The following is a 12,166-nucleotide window of genomic DNA, read 5'->3' as shown; positions in this document are numbered from 1 at the left end:
ACCTCTAGAAGAGTTATTTAACATTCACTAAAAGGAGTGATTAATTTGGAATTTCATCAACAAAGAATTAGAGGCTAAAAATCTAATTAATGTCAATCAGTTTAATGCAAAGTTGGTCTTGTAAAACAAACCTATTGTCTTTTTGTGAAGAGATAACAGGTCTGGTTGACAAAGGCAATTGTATGCTATAGTGCACTTGATTTCTCCATGGCATTTGACTTAGTACAACATGACATCTCAATTAAAAAATGATGATGTGGAATTAACAGAGTGTACTTCAGTTGGATTCAATTGTAGTATACTCACAGGTCTCGAAATGTTCTTGGTACTGACAACTCCTCATTTAGTGGAGCCGTAAGGGATTCATTCTTCATCTGAAGTTATTTTTATCAAAAATATAAGATCTCATGTGGTAACAGCGATAGCTGAGACAGCATCTCAAAGGTTAGGGAAGAAAATGTGGTGTCTGAGAAGCAATCTGAGTTGCTGCCTACAAGGAGAATCTAACGAAATTCATTTTAATAGAACCAAATGCACAGCAACACAAGGGGAATTAAGAATGGAGTTTTTATGTGCCTAATGGGAACTTCAGGACTGTACTTGACTTGCCTACTTAAGGAATTTAGTTTAGATGCTTGTCAAAGTTTTTAACATAAGAACCTATGTTTTCTACAGAATTACAGAAAAAGAAATGGATGCCTGAAGGCTATCAGTTGGGCACTGCCGTGGTAGCCACCCACTTTGGGAACCTGGATAAGAGCTTTGGTGGAAGTGAGATAAAAAAGAGAAGCTGGAGGAAAGAGAAGGATGAGAACTTCAGGATAAACTGTTGAAAGACTTTCTTTGTGAAAAGCATCTATGACATTCTGGGGGTGTGGGGGGGAAATGAAGTAAAGGTTAGGCAAATAGAAATCATCTCAGGTTTTTTTTACATTACTTGTGAGACTTCTGACAGAATACCAGCATAGTGTCCACAATTTAAGAAACGTGTAGAAATAATGAAAAACGTTCAAAGGAGAGCCACAAAACTGAGTCAAGCCTAGAAAACATCATTCATGATGTGAGACTTAAGAAGCACAACATATTCAGATCATCAAAGAGAATATTATAGGCTGACTCCATCACCACACACAGGTATTTTCACACATAAAAGCTAGCTGATAACAGGATAGAAATAGTTAATCATGCAGGCAATGGCATAACTAACTTCCAGTTACTGGATCTCATTAGCAAGTTAAACCTTGAAAGAAGCTTTTGATTACCTTCACAGCTGGGAAAATCAAATCAAAATATTTTACCAGGGGACTCTGCATTGCTTGAAGTCTTTAAAAGAAAATTATGCTATCCTTCTAGAATATATTTCTCCTCTTCTTTTTCATTTTTTTTTTTTCCCACAGGTTCTTGGAGAAATTCTCTGCAGTTAACATGCTTTGTTGGACTGGACAGGAAACATCATGTTTTGACTTTCGGGGACAGAAAGAGTATAAAGGTAAACATACTCCAAAAACCTCTGCTCATCTCTCTTCCTTCACAGGTCACAGGAAAACAGTTTCTTGCCTTTCTCTCGAAAGAGACAGAATGACTTCTGGTCTCCATTAAGAAAATTGTTTTATTGAAATGTCATATTTCAGAGCTTCCAAAATCACCCACTGAGGTCAGAAACAACACCTTCTCCCTCCCATGCAGCTATCTAGACATACTCCAAAGGCAGAAAAGAACTCTTTTTAGCTTCTTCTGCAGCATCAGAGATTAAGAACAAGCAAAAGATAAAATTAGAAAAATGGTGCTACGAACTCTTTCTTTTCTGATAGACTCATGTAATCATACCTAATAAATATTCTTTGCCATTCCAAGAGTATCAAGTATTGGAGGCTTCATGATCTCTCCTGCAATCTGGCACAAAGAATTTAGTCTCCAAAAGACAAAAATTCTTTAGTCTTCACAAAGGAGTACATGGGTATAACAAAAAATGATCTTTTTCTATGATTTTCTCTGAAGAAAATTAAAACTAAATCCTCTAGTGGTTCCTTTGGCCCTGAAACCCTGTGAAGTACAGCTCATATCCTCATAGCAGATCTGCTGCTTCCATGGATATTGTATCAAGTTTCAGTATGTCAAAATATAACATGACAGATAGGTAACATTTTCTGAGTAGCCCTGGTAGAGGCCGTAATTGTACTGAGACTATAACAATTATAAACCAAGAATAGTGCCCCAAAAAGATAGGATTGCACAAAAGTGAGCACTTTGCATGGGCCTTGAGAAATGCAGTATCTGTGTATGACTTAACCTGTCAGTGATGAGAGTTGTGTACCCAGCTCAGGGAATCACTTTCCCAGAGCCATAATTGACCTTGAAGCCTCATGTTTCCTAAACACACAAAATTGGCCATTGAGATCCTCTGTAGATGCCTAGAGAACACTCTTTGAACAGCCTCTCAGAGTACCTTGTATGAAATTTATAGCAGAGCCAAACCCAGGATTTATGCCTGAACTCGAAGATTATCCATCTATTCTATCTCGCAGGCAAGAAACAGACTGCATTTTGTTCTCATCCGATTAGTTTTCATTATTCAGGACTAGGCACAATCCTGTGATACATCTCTTAATTTAGCAGACTGTTTTTGCAGACTATTTGGCAACGTTTAGTGTCTTTAAAAGCAGTACCAAAAAAAAAAAAAACAAAAAACAAAACACCCCCCCCCCAAAAAACCCAACAACTCAATGAAAACTCCAAGCAAAGAAAACATTAATCACCACTTGCAAAGAAATCTTTCAAAAGAAACAACAAAGAAAATGTGTGCCTCATTTCTAAGACTAATAAACCATCATTACTAGCAAAGACTAGCATATACAACAGGTACTTAATGCCTTCATTTGGTGGTTTCCAGAACCATCTGCTTACTCAACAGGATGCTAATGCTCTGAGTTACAGGGAGACACTTTTCGTTACATTTGCACTAGAAAATTATATAGCATCTGTTATTGAAGGTCTCCATTATGGCTGGACCTCCACATGTCTTAGTCATAGTCCCTGTCATCTGCCCACAATATTGTAACACCCATCTGGCGTCTTCTAATATTTTCACCACGCCACCAAAATGTGCATAACACACTCCAAACTGTGACATTATCCCAGTGTTTCAAACACTGACAATGTTTCAAAGAAAGGAAAGCCTACTGCTAAGTACTCACTCCTGAAAACCGGATCACCTAATCTTGTACTCCCTTTAAAAACAAAAGACATCACAAGGCATAAGGATCCCCAAGAACCTGCTACACCCTGTCTGCGCTGCGAGGCCCTGCTCCGTGTGTCCCCAGGGAACGTTGTATCGTAAGGGGAACACTCCCACCTCTTAAAACTGCCGAAATTGTTGCACTGCAACTTAAATGTAGTGTGCATGTAGGTTTCTTCATATACACCAGCAAATGTCTTTTTTTTTTTCCTCAACTAAATCATTTCCTTAGGTTCAAAAAAGCACCAGAATGATTTTATCTTTATCACAGTTATAAAATACGGTGCAGCTGCCATGGCCATTCTTCTCTCTGTAAATGTTTGGATACTCCACATACACTGTTTCTTCAAGTCAGTAAGTGTTTGTATGCCAGGAAAAGGCACTTGACTTATCTGTTTTGTCACCAAGACACCAAAAAGCATAAGGTTTCTTGCAAAACCCACTGTGTCTTGATCTAGTCCTATTTTAGAAAAAAAATTGGGTGGAGAAAGGCAGGGAAGGAGCATGAACTCAGGCAGCAAAACCTTCCAAAAGCAAATAAAGCCATCTGTGTTGTTACTGGGAAGTGTCTATATAGCTGCCAGCCAAATGTTGGTGCAAGAAAAGATTCTTTTTAATATCAGAACTGTTTCTAAGAGAATGTATATTCCCATGATCAAATCTAATGCAACACCATCAGGATTTGGCTGCAGACAACAGCCATGACATTTTATAGTACTTATCAGCACCACAGTTAAGTATTGCTGACAGGGCCTGTGGAAAGTGAGCTGGGCAGTCAAGTTACACTGGAAACTTTTAGGCTCCCAGGGTCTGTTTCTGCCGGGATCTAAGTCCATCTCCAGAGCACCATAACGTCATCTGCAATGGCTTTAATGCTCTGTCCTGCCACGAGCTCACAGACTTCACTCCTTGGGGCAGAGAGGAAAGGAAAGCAAGCAGCTAAATCACACGGACACTTTGAAAACAACAGAAGTTGCTGCACAAACCATACATCCTTACACTTAGCAGCAACACATGGTAGGAATTTGCAGCTCCCATATGCTGTGGATTTTTAAAGTCCTATTTAACTTAAGAAAACAACAAAAACCACCGCAGATCATCCAGATGTTTTTGAAAAGTCCAAGATTGTGTCCCATTCCACTGCATGTATTATTTCATCATCCAGAAGTTTTACAATACATTTCACATTACCTTTTCAGATCAGCAGTTTTTTCTAGCTTAGATCAGTGAGACACAGGTTTGTGGGCTCAGAGCCTTTAACACCTCTGCAAGTTTTCCAGTTTGGCTTCCTCCCATGATTGGCCACCACCCAAAACCCCAACTTCTAGCTCAGGGCTGCCCTCCCACCCCTGGTTTCCACTCCTCAGTTCTGATTCTGTCCCACGACGTGCCAAGGGGGGGGGGGGGGTGGGGGGGGGGGTGTCAAGGTTTAAGTTAAATATTCAAAAGGGATTCTGTGGTTTCTTTAAAGTTTAATTTAATTTTGCATTTTTCCTAAAGGAAGTATATTCATTTCAGAGTGTTCTGGCAGGACAGATAATTCACTCCAATACCTATGAGAGGACAAAAGGACTGAGTCTCAGGAATGAGCACCAGAGTCACTACATTAAAGGTGAACTTTTACTTTAAAAGGACAAATGTGCCACCAGTTCCAATACAATGCTCTGGACCATTAATTCCCACCAGGCATGACTGAAAGCATCCCGCTTCCTCCACTGGCATTAGGATCAGCTCTGCCACGCCTGCGGAGCAGCTCACAGGAGGAGGAGGTTCCCAATAAAAACATCCTGCTATTCTAAACAGCACTGACCCTTCCATCTTCAACTCCTACGGAGGAAGACGTGAAAGATGGCCAGCCTTCTCCATAACCAACTATGTATTTTTTGCCAGTGACATTTCATAAGAAAGATAATATAACCCTTCTGGTTTTACCATGTGCCCGACCCCAGCCCATGCATCAGACAGTCATTCTGTCAGAATAGAGAGAAACAAATGTATTAGCAATTGTTAATGATTACTGCAATCTATTTGTCCGTTTCCTACTATTACGAGATCAAACAGAAACCTCAGCCTGGATACATTAGAGTCTCATTAAGCCTTAAAGCCAGAATGGAACAAACCATTGCTCACAAATTCATTCACTCCTGAAATTCAAACCAGTCAGTCAGCACGGGATGGGAAGGACATGCAAATTAACAGGCCTTCATAGTCAGTAAATTATGGACAAATGGGTTTACAGGGCAGAAGACCTCTGTTTTTAAAACCTAGACTCAACAAAAGCAACTCATGCTAAATACTAGAAAAAGAGGTTTCATTTTACCCTTTTAGAGCATGGAACATACATTTGCTTATGTACACAAGTAAACTAAAATGTGTTATTATAACATTTTAATAAAAAAGGCCTCCAAGTCCTCTCCTGCATACAAACCAAGCAAACAAGAAGATCGCATTTAGGAAAAAATGCAAACTGATCAAGTAATTGCAGATATTCTTTTACTATAGATTACATAGATCAGTACGAAACTGCACAACAGAGAGGATTTAGAAGGATGTCTTCAATAGTCTACTCCCATTTGGGGTTTAAGCAGATTGTATAAAATCTAATATTAAAGTTCATTAGTATAAGAATGCATAGTTTTGCAAGCTCAGACCAGTCTAGGAAGGAGAGCTGCTTAGCACCCACCACAAACATAAAAACATAACTAGTATTTCTGCAACAAATATTACTTCTTTAAATCAAAAAAGCAAAAAGATGCAAACAATTAGACTTCTTGCATGGTGGAAGAACCATCACACCGATACTGTATATCTGCAGAAACGCTCGGTGACAAAATCCATATGTAGCCATCACTGTTTAAGACTTGCAAGTCCTTACTGCCTCTGCATATATGACAGCCCCATACCAGGACACATTACAAGGCCAGAGCTATTCGGGGTCAGGAGGGAGGATTGCGGCAGGTGAAGCAACCTGGAGCATGAGTTACAGCTGGATTCTGAATGTCTTCCTAGAGTCCTGCTGCATAAGAACCCATCGGAATAGAAAACACCTGCACCATGACTCGGCTGCACCAGGCATGGGGCATTATGGAGAGAGAAGGGAACGCTGTCCTGGGAACAGGCAAGACACAGGTCTAGCCCTGGGAATTATCTTCTGCTTCATACTGTGTTACCTTATAGGAAATCTTAGTATCATCCTGAGACGTAGGGTAATTTATTTTTTTTCCTTGAAATTACCTCTTTCCTTTCAGGGAGATACATAACCACCAAAAAATCCCAGCTTTTTTTTTTTTCTTTTCTCTTTTTTTTTTGTTTGTTTGTTTGTGTTTTTTTGGTTTGGTTTGGTTTTTTTTAAGCATTGCAAAATAAAATTTCTGTTCTTTGTCAAAGTAGAAAAGAAACTTCAAAATACAGGTCCTAAGGGTAAAAATGCCAGAAGACAAGCAAAAAGAATTCAAAATTGATTAACTCAACCTTGTTTCTGGCTTCTGAATGCATCAGATTGACAACATTGCTGAGAGTCCTGTATGACCCCAAAGATTTAGGTGATGATGCATTATATAGATATATAATTAATTAAAAAAGATATACTTCACTAGTAAGTCAGGAAGTATTTCAACGGTCACTTATTTCTATGTCACTTGAATTATTATTCTTCACTCTTGAAATCTGTTTCTCAACTAATTCACGTGTCAATTCAAACAACTGATCTTTCTAAATAGTCCAGACTTTCACTAACAAAAGTGATGAGAATCCCGTATTGCATATGATAAGGCCGTTTTGCATATTTATGATGTTAAAATTACATCAGGAAAAGTAGAATCTGAAGTTTCATTGAAAACTAATGCAATATGCACTGTTCTACCTCAAATAAAATTTGCATTATGACCTGACATTGCTTGGTGTCTACCTGCTGTGCTGGTATCTCATAAGGGAATGGGAAGCACTCACCAAAATCTGCTATTTAATGAGCACAGAACACAGGTTCCCAGTGATGATTAATATCCAAATTTTCATTACATTTGAGCGCATCATTAAATTCAGGGATTTGTTCTGATCCTCTAGAGAGAGGAGATCCAAAAGCAAAGTCTGAATCTAGATTTGCTCCATTTCCTTCCTTAAATCCCACCTCGGGGAAATATTACCAAGGAATGTACAAATAGACTGCAAGCTACCAGAAAAGTCATTGCGAAGGAAGAACTGCCTACATTAAGACACATGCTCCAACTGTAAATTAATCAGATCAACACAGGCATATTTAGCTAAGATGCCCATGCAATATTATAATAAAACATAATAATCAAATGAAAAATAAATAAACTCAGTAGTGGAATTCTGGATTACAATACGTGTTCTCTGTGTCTAAACAGGCATTAGAAGTTCTTTAAAGGGGTAGGAGGAAAGAAATTGAGAATATTGCAAATGTAGACTTGAAATGAAAAATCTACAGAGAATTACACATGGACACACACGAAAAAATTGTGCAGGCCTTGCACATGCCTTCTTTAGTTTTAAAGGCAGTTTAGTTAATAGCAAGAGATTTTTATATTTTCCAGGGAGGCTTTAAAAGTAATTATTGTCCGTATGTTCTTTGTCCATAAGTCTTAAGCGGCAGCCAGCACAATTTCATTTTCTTCCCTTATTTCAGCCATAAATTTCCTTAAAGAAACTCTCTTGTGCCCTGACAGCAAAAAGCAGTATTCATAAATGCAAAGGGGAAAAAAAAAGGGGGGGGGGGGGAGAAGGAAAGAAGAACAGAAAATTTCCCCAGTTGACTCATTTCCACAAAATAAGCCTAAGGAATAAAAGCACTGCTGAGAGAAAGGTAAAACCCTAGAATTTTTAAAGGTTCTCAAATCTGACAATAAAGGAGAGAGATCTCTGGGCTCCAGCCCACATTCTGAACATGCCCTCAGTCCTTAAACACTATCTCTTTAAGGACTCAATATAAGGTCCGTGGTTTTTTGCAGTAAGAAAGGATGCTCACAAACTGCATTTGGATCCAGGGTTAAATTTTTCATTTTGGATAGATCACTAATAAGAAAGAACAAGTGTAATAGGAACTTCTAGTTCATCTAAAAAACATGTTCAAACAAGAAACTTTATACACTTTCTAGCTCCTTCATTTTTAAATTATGCATAAGTAAAACGCCAATGGATATTTATATTTCTGTGATATCTTTCCTCAAAGATCAACTAAACAGCCTTTCTGCCTCTTGCCGTAACAACTTTCTATGGAACAAGAATTTTACGCTTGGTTCTATAAAGGACATAAAGCCAGAATATATCAAGTTCTGAATACACAGGGAGTTAATTTATGGAGCATAAAGGTTCACCACTTCCTAAAGCAAAATAACATTTTTCTTTCCATCCAGCACTGTATAGCCAAATAAAGGGTGGGAAATATTTAATTCTGCTTATGACTTGCAATGCTGAGAGTCTGGGTTACCTGTGACTGGCAGTGCTGTGTACCTAGGTTACTGCATGGCTTAGGACAATAGGTACTGCTGGAAAGAATAGTATGGAAAGAAAGAGGTAGAAATAATCTCCCCTGCTGTAGCAGGAAAGAGGAAACAGGTGATCCCCTGGGGTTTCTTTCAGTGTGGGAACTTCCTGCAGCTTTAAAACATTTACTTGAAAAATTAGTATTACTTTGCAGATTAGACTCAAATGAAAGTTAGTAAATGGCAACATGCCAAAGCACTCAGCTGAGTGCTCCTGTCAATGTGGGGATTCCTCCAATAACCAAGAAAATTCTTGAACTATATTAAGAAGCAGAGGACTAATAGCTTGCACCATCCCCCCTGCCCCGAGATCTCACTTTTATATCCTGGAAATTCTCAGCCCTAGTCCCTTCTCCAGTATGTACAGAAACAAGGACACTCCCTTACACCACTCCTTGACAAATCCTTAGGTAACATAAATTAAACTCATCAGAGCTGATGGAGGCAAACTCACATTTTCAAAGACGTAGCCCATCATCTATCTCTAGTTGCTTATAATACCAGCTTATTTGAGTTGGTGGGCAAATGCTGGAAGAGCAGATGGGCTTGTTAATACCTCCAAGTGTCATCTGTGTGCAAATGCCTGAAACTAAAAATGACAAAACCAAATTATTATTCCTAGATGCTGTCAGTGTTTATTTCCATCCAGGTATTCCTAAGCCACAAGCATCAGTTTTCAATAAGGTATAGCCATTAAATCATCTAATTTGGCACCAATGCAACCTAAGCATAAAAGTCTTCTCACAGACTGTGGGTAACAAATAATCCAGAAAGACCAAGGAAAGCAATATGAATGGCTTGAAAAAGTTAAGACTCACAAAAACTACGCACACAGTTAGCAGTAATTGACAGCCTTATTGGCAATCACACACTAGATGTTAGTGGTTCAATGGGCAACAGCAACAGAGGCTGCATCCTCCCTCTGCTAGAGGTGGTCCTTCCAAACAGCGTTGAGCTGAGAAACGGTTCCTACCATGACCTTCAGTGAACCAGTCCTGCAGATAAAAGGTGGCCTTTACTTCCCAACACTATGATTCTCTCATATTTCAGAACCGCTAGGTGTTTCTTAAATATTTATCCTTCAGATGCCATAAGATATTTCAGAAACAGGGCAAGAGGGAGTTCTCAGCTATTATCTATCTTCAAAATAGCATTAAGGGATAAATGTATATGATATATAATAAATCCTGGTGTGCCCTGTGAGTATGCAAGCCTGATTTCCACTTCCGTATTATTTCCCTTATCACTTCATATATGCACTTCTATTTCTTATATGGACAGACTAAAACCAGTCTGTCTTCACCTAACGTGTCGGTGAAATATTGCCATTGTCCCTCCCAAAATCTAGCTTCATTCAAAGCCAAATGTCTGCAGCCAAGTCCTGAAATTCTTGTTTAGAGCAGTGCTGTAAGCGACAAAGGTGGAAGGATGCAAACATCCAAGGGTTCTTACTTACATAAGTACACCTCAGTGGCTTGATCCCTCTCGTAAGCCCTTTATAAGGTACCTTTATTAAGAGGAGAAGAAACAGTACTAAGATAAGAAAATGCTAAAACATATGCATAAATATAAGCTGAATACCCAGCCCCACAGATATGTTAGCAGTAATCCCTCACCTCAGTTTGCACAGCTGCTGATAGTGAAATTGCCCAATGCAAAGATCTCGGGAGGCTGCACTACATAATCTCCAAAAGTCACTTCCAGCCAACATGCCTGTGATTTCTATGATCTTGCTTCTACAGCTCACTTACCCCTTCCTGTGGGCTTTAAACTGTGGTTAATGAAGTCTCAGAGACTAGACCACACACAAACAAATCTGTTTCCGCTCCCTACAAAGGGAATTTGTGTTCATCTGCTGTCAAGAGACTTCTTGCACTACCTCTGTGCCATGCCACCTCTCCTTAAAGCACCATCACTGGGTCAGGGGCCGTTCGGAGATGTCCGTGGAGGTGCCTTTAGCTCAGCTTCATCCGGACACCTGCTGCCTCCATTACACTCTGTAGCACGTGGACAGAGAAGTCTCTCTCATCTGGTAGGACATCCGGGTCCCCAAGATCCCCAGGCTAACGATACAATAACAATAGTTTCAAACATACTTCTTCCAAGGAAAGACAGCAGTAAGAAAAGAAACTCGAGCATTGTACACTCAGTTTTGGCACCGACTAGAGAAAGAAATTCAGCAGCATAAGACCCTTGGGAAAGCGCCTTTCCTTCCCTGTCACATCTCTATTTACATCAGCTCCACAACTTAGCCATGCAACACAGTGATCCTCTGGTGACTTCTCATTCTCAGAGCTGAGGCTTCCTTCTAGTCACCATTTCCAAAAGTGGGAAATCCTGCCGCTGGCCTGCTCAGCCAAGATGACACCAGATATCTTGCAAGTGGGCAAGTCTAGCTGCAATTCTGAGTTGGGGTAGATCTTGCCCTTCAGAGGAGCTTACAAAAAGCACCTGGCATATGGTATATGAAATATGGTTAGCCTCTTTTCGACATCACCAGAAGTCTATATCCTCATTTGAAATAAACGCAAGACAAAGGAAAAAAAATCTTCAATGCTATCACCCCAGTAGGAAGGACCTGCTAGAAAGATATGGGTCATTTGTTCAAATAATCTATGGCTTGGAGAATGGCTTAAGAGTTCAAAAGCCTGAGGGGTATCGCAAGAATGAATTTTACTTTCCAGAAAAGACATCAAAACCAGATATTTCTGTGGCAGACATACCAGCATATCCTTTCAGATCCATTTGAATATATTTTCTGCTCTTTGGATTTGAAATCTTGGAGTAATAGAACAAGCTCTCATTTTTTAATTAAGTTTCCTGTAGGCAAAGTCGAAGAAGGAATATCAGTGAGTGCCTCTGAAGTGCGAGCTAGCACAAAGCCCCACTCATAGGCCCATTGACGCAACATTCACAGGCTTTATCATTGCTAAAATATTTTCCACCAATCCAGGCAGCAACATATAACAGGTTTTGAAGTTCTTAATAGTGGTATGTTATCAGGGAATACACAATCAACTGCTATATGAAAAGGTTGACTGTTATTACTCTTCAAAGTGCATTTATGTATTTTACTCTCTTGCTTGCAGTACCAGGGTACATATTGCATATTCTAATAGGACAAAATGGAAATGTTGTGCAGCTGGTGCTGGTTATTCAAACTCTGTTTGGGATGAATTTTTTTTAAGATAGAAATGGTCTCAATCAAAGGTGTGCTTACTGGGAGGAAATATGTGTCATGAAGGCAAAACTACCTCCTTTCACAGGAGAGAAACTCAAATGGAGTAAAAGGATGTATATTAGACAACCACTTCATGAAAAGTGCAATTCCTTTTGGTACTGGATATATATTCTTGCCAGTCACAGTTTACAAACTGGCAAAGACTGGACAGAGAAACTTACCTAAGGATAATCAGCTCTTACGGAATGA

The 12,166-nt window shown here is 39.3% G+C and overlaps 1 protein-coding gene across 5 annotated transcripts in view; it reads right to left on the bottom strand.

The window, feature by feature from the left end:
- The window catches only part of SORCS2 (sortilin related VPS10 domain containing receptor 2), a 573,033-nt gene that overhangs the window by 344,051 nt on the left and 216,816 nt on the right, over window positions 1-12,166 (bottom strand). The gene's annotated exons all lie outside the window — the stretch shown is intronic.

Source organism: Accipiter gentilis, chromosome 3 (genome assembly GCF_929443795.1).
Source record: "Accipiter gentilis chromosome 3, bAccGen1.1, whole genome shotgun sequence".
NCBI lineage: Eukaryota > Metazoa > Chordata > Aves > Accipitriformes > Accipitridae > Astur > Astur gentilis.
The sequence above is the reverse complement of the archived record's forward strand: the minus strand, read 5'-3'. Positions and strand labels throughout refer to the sequence as shown.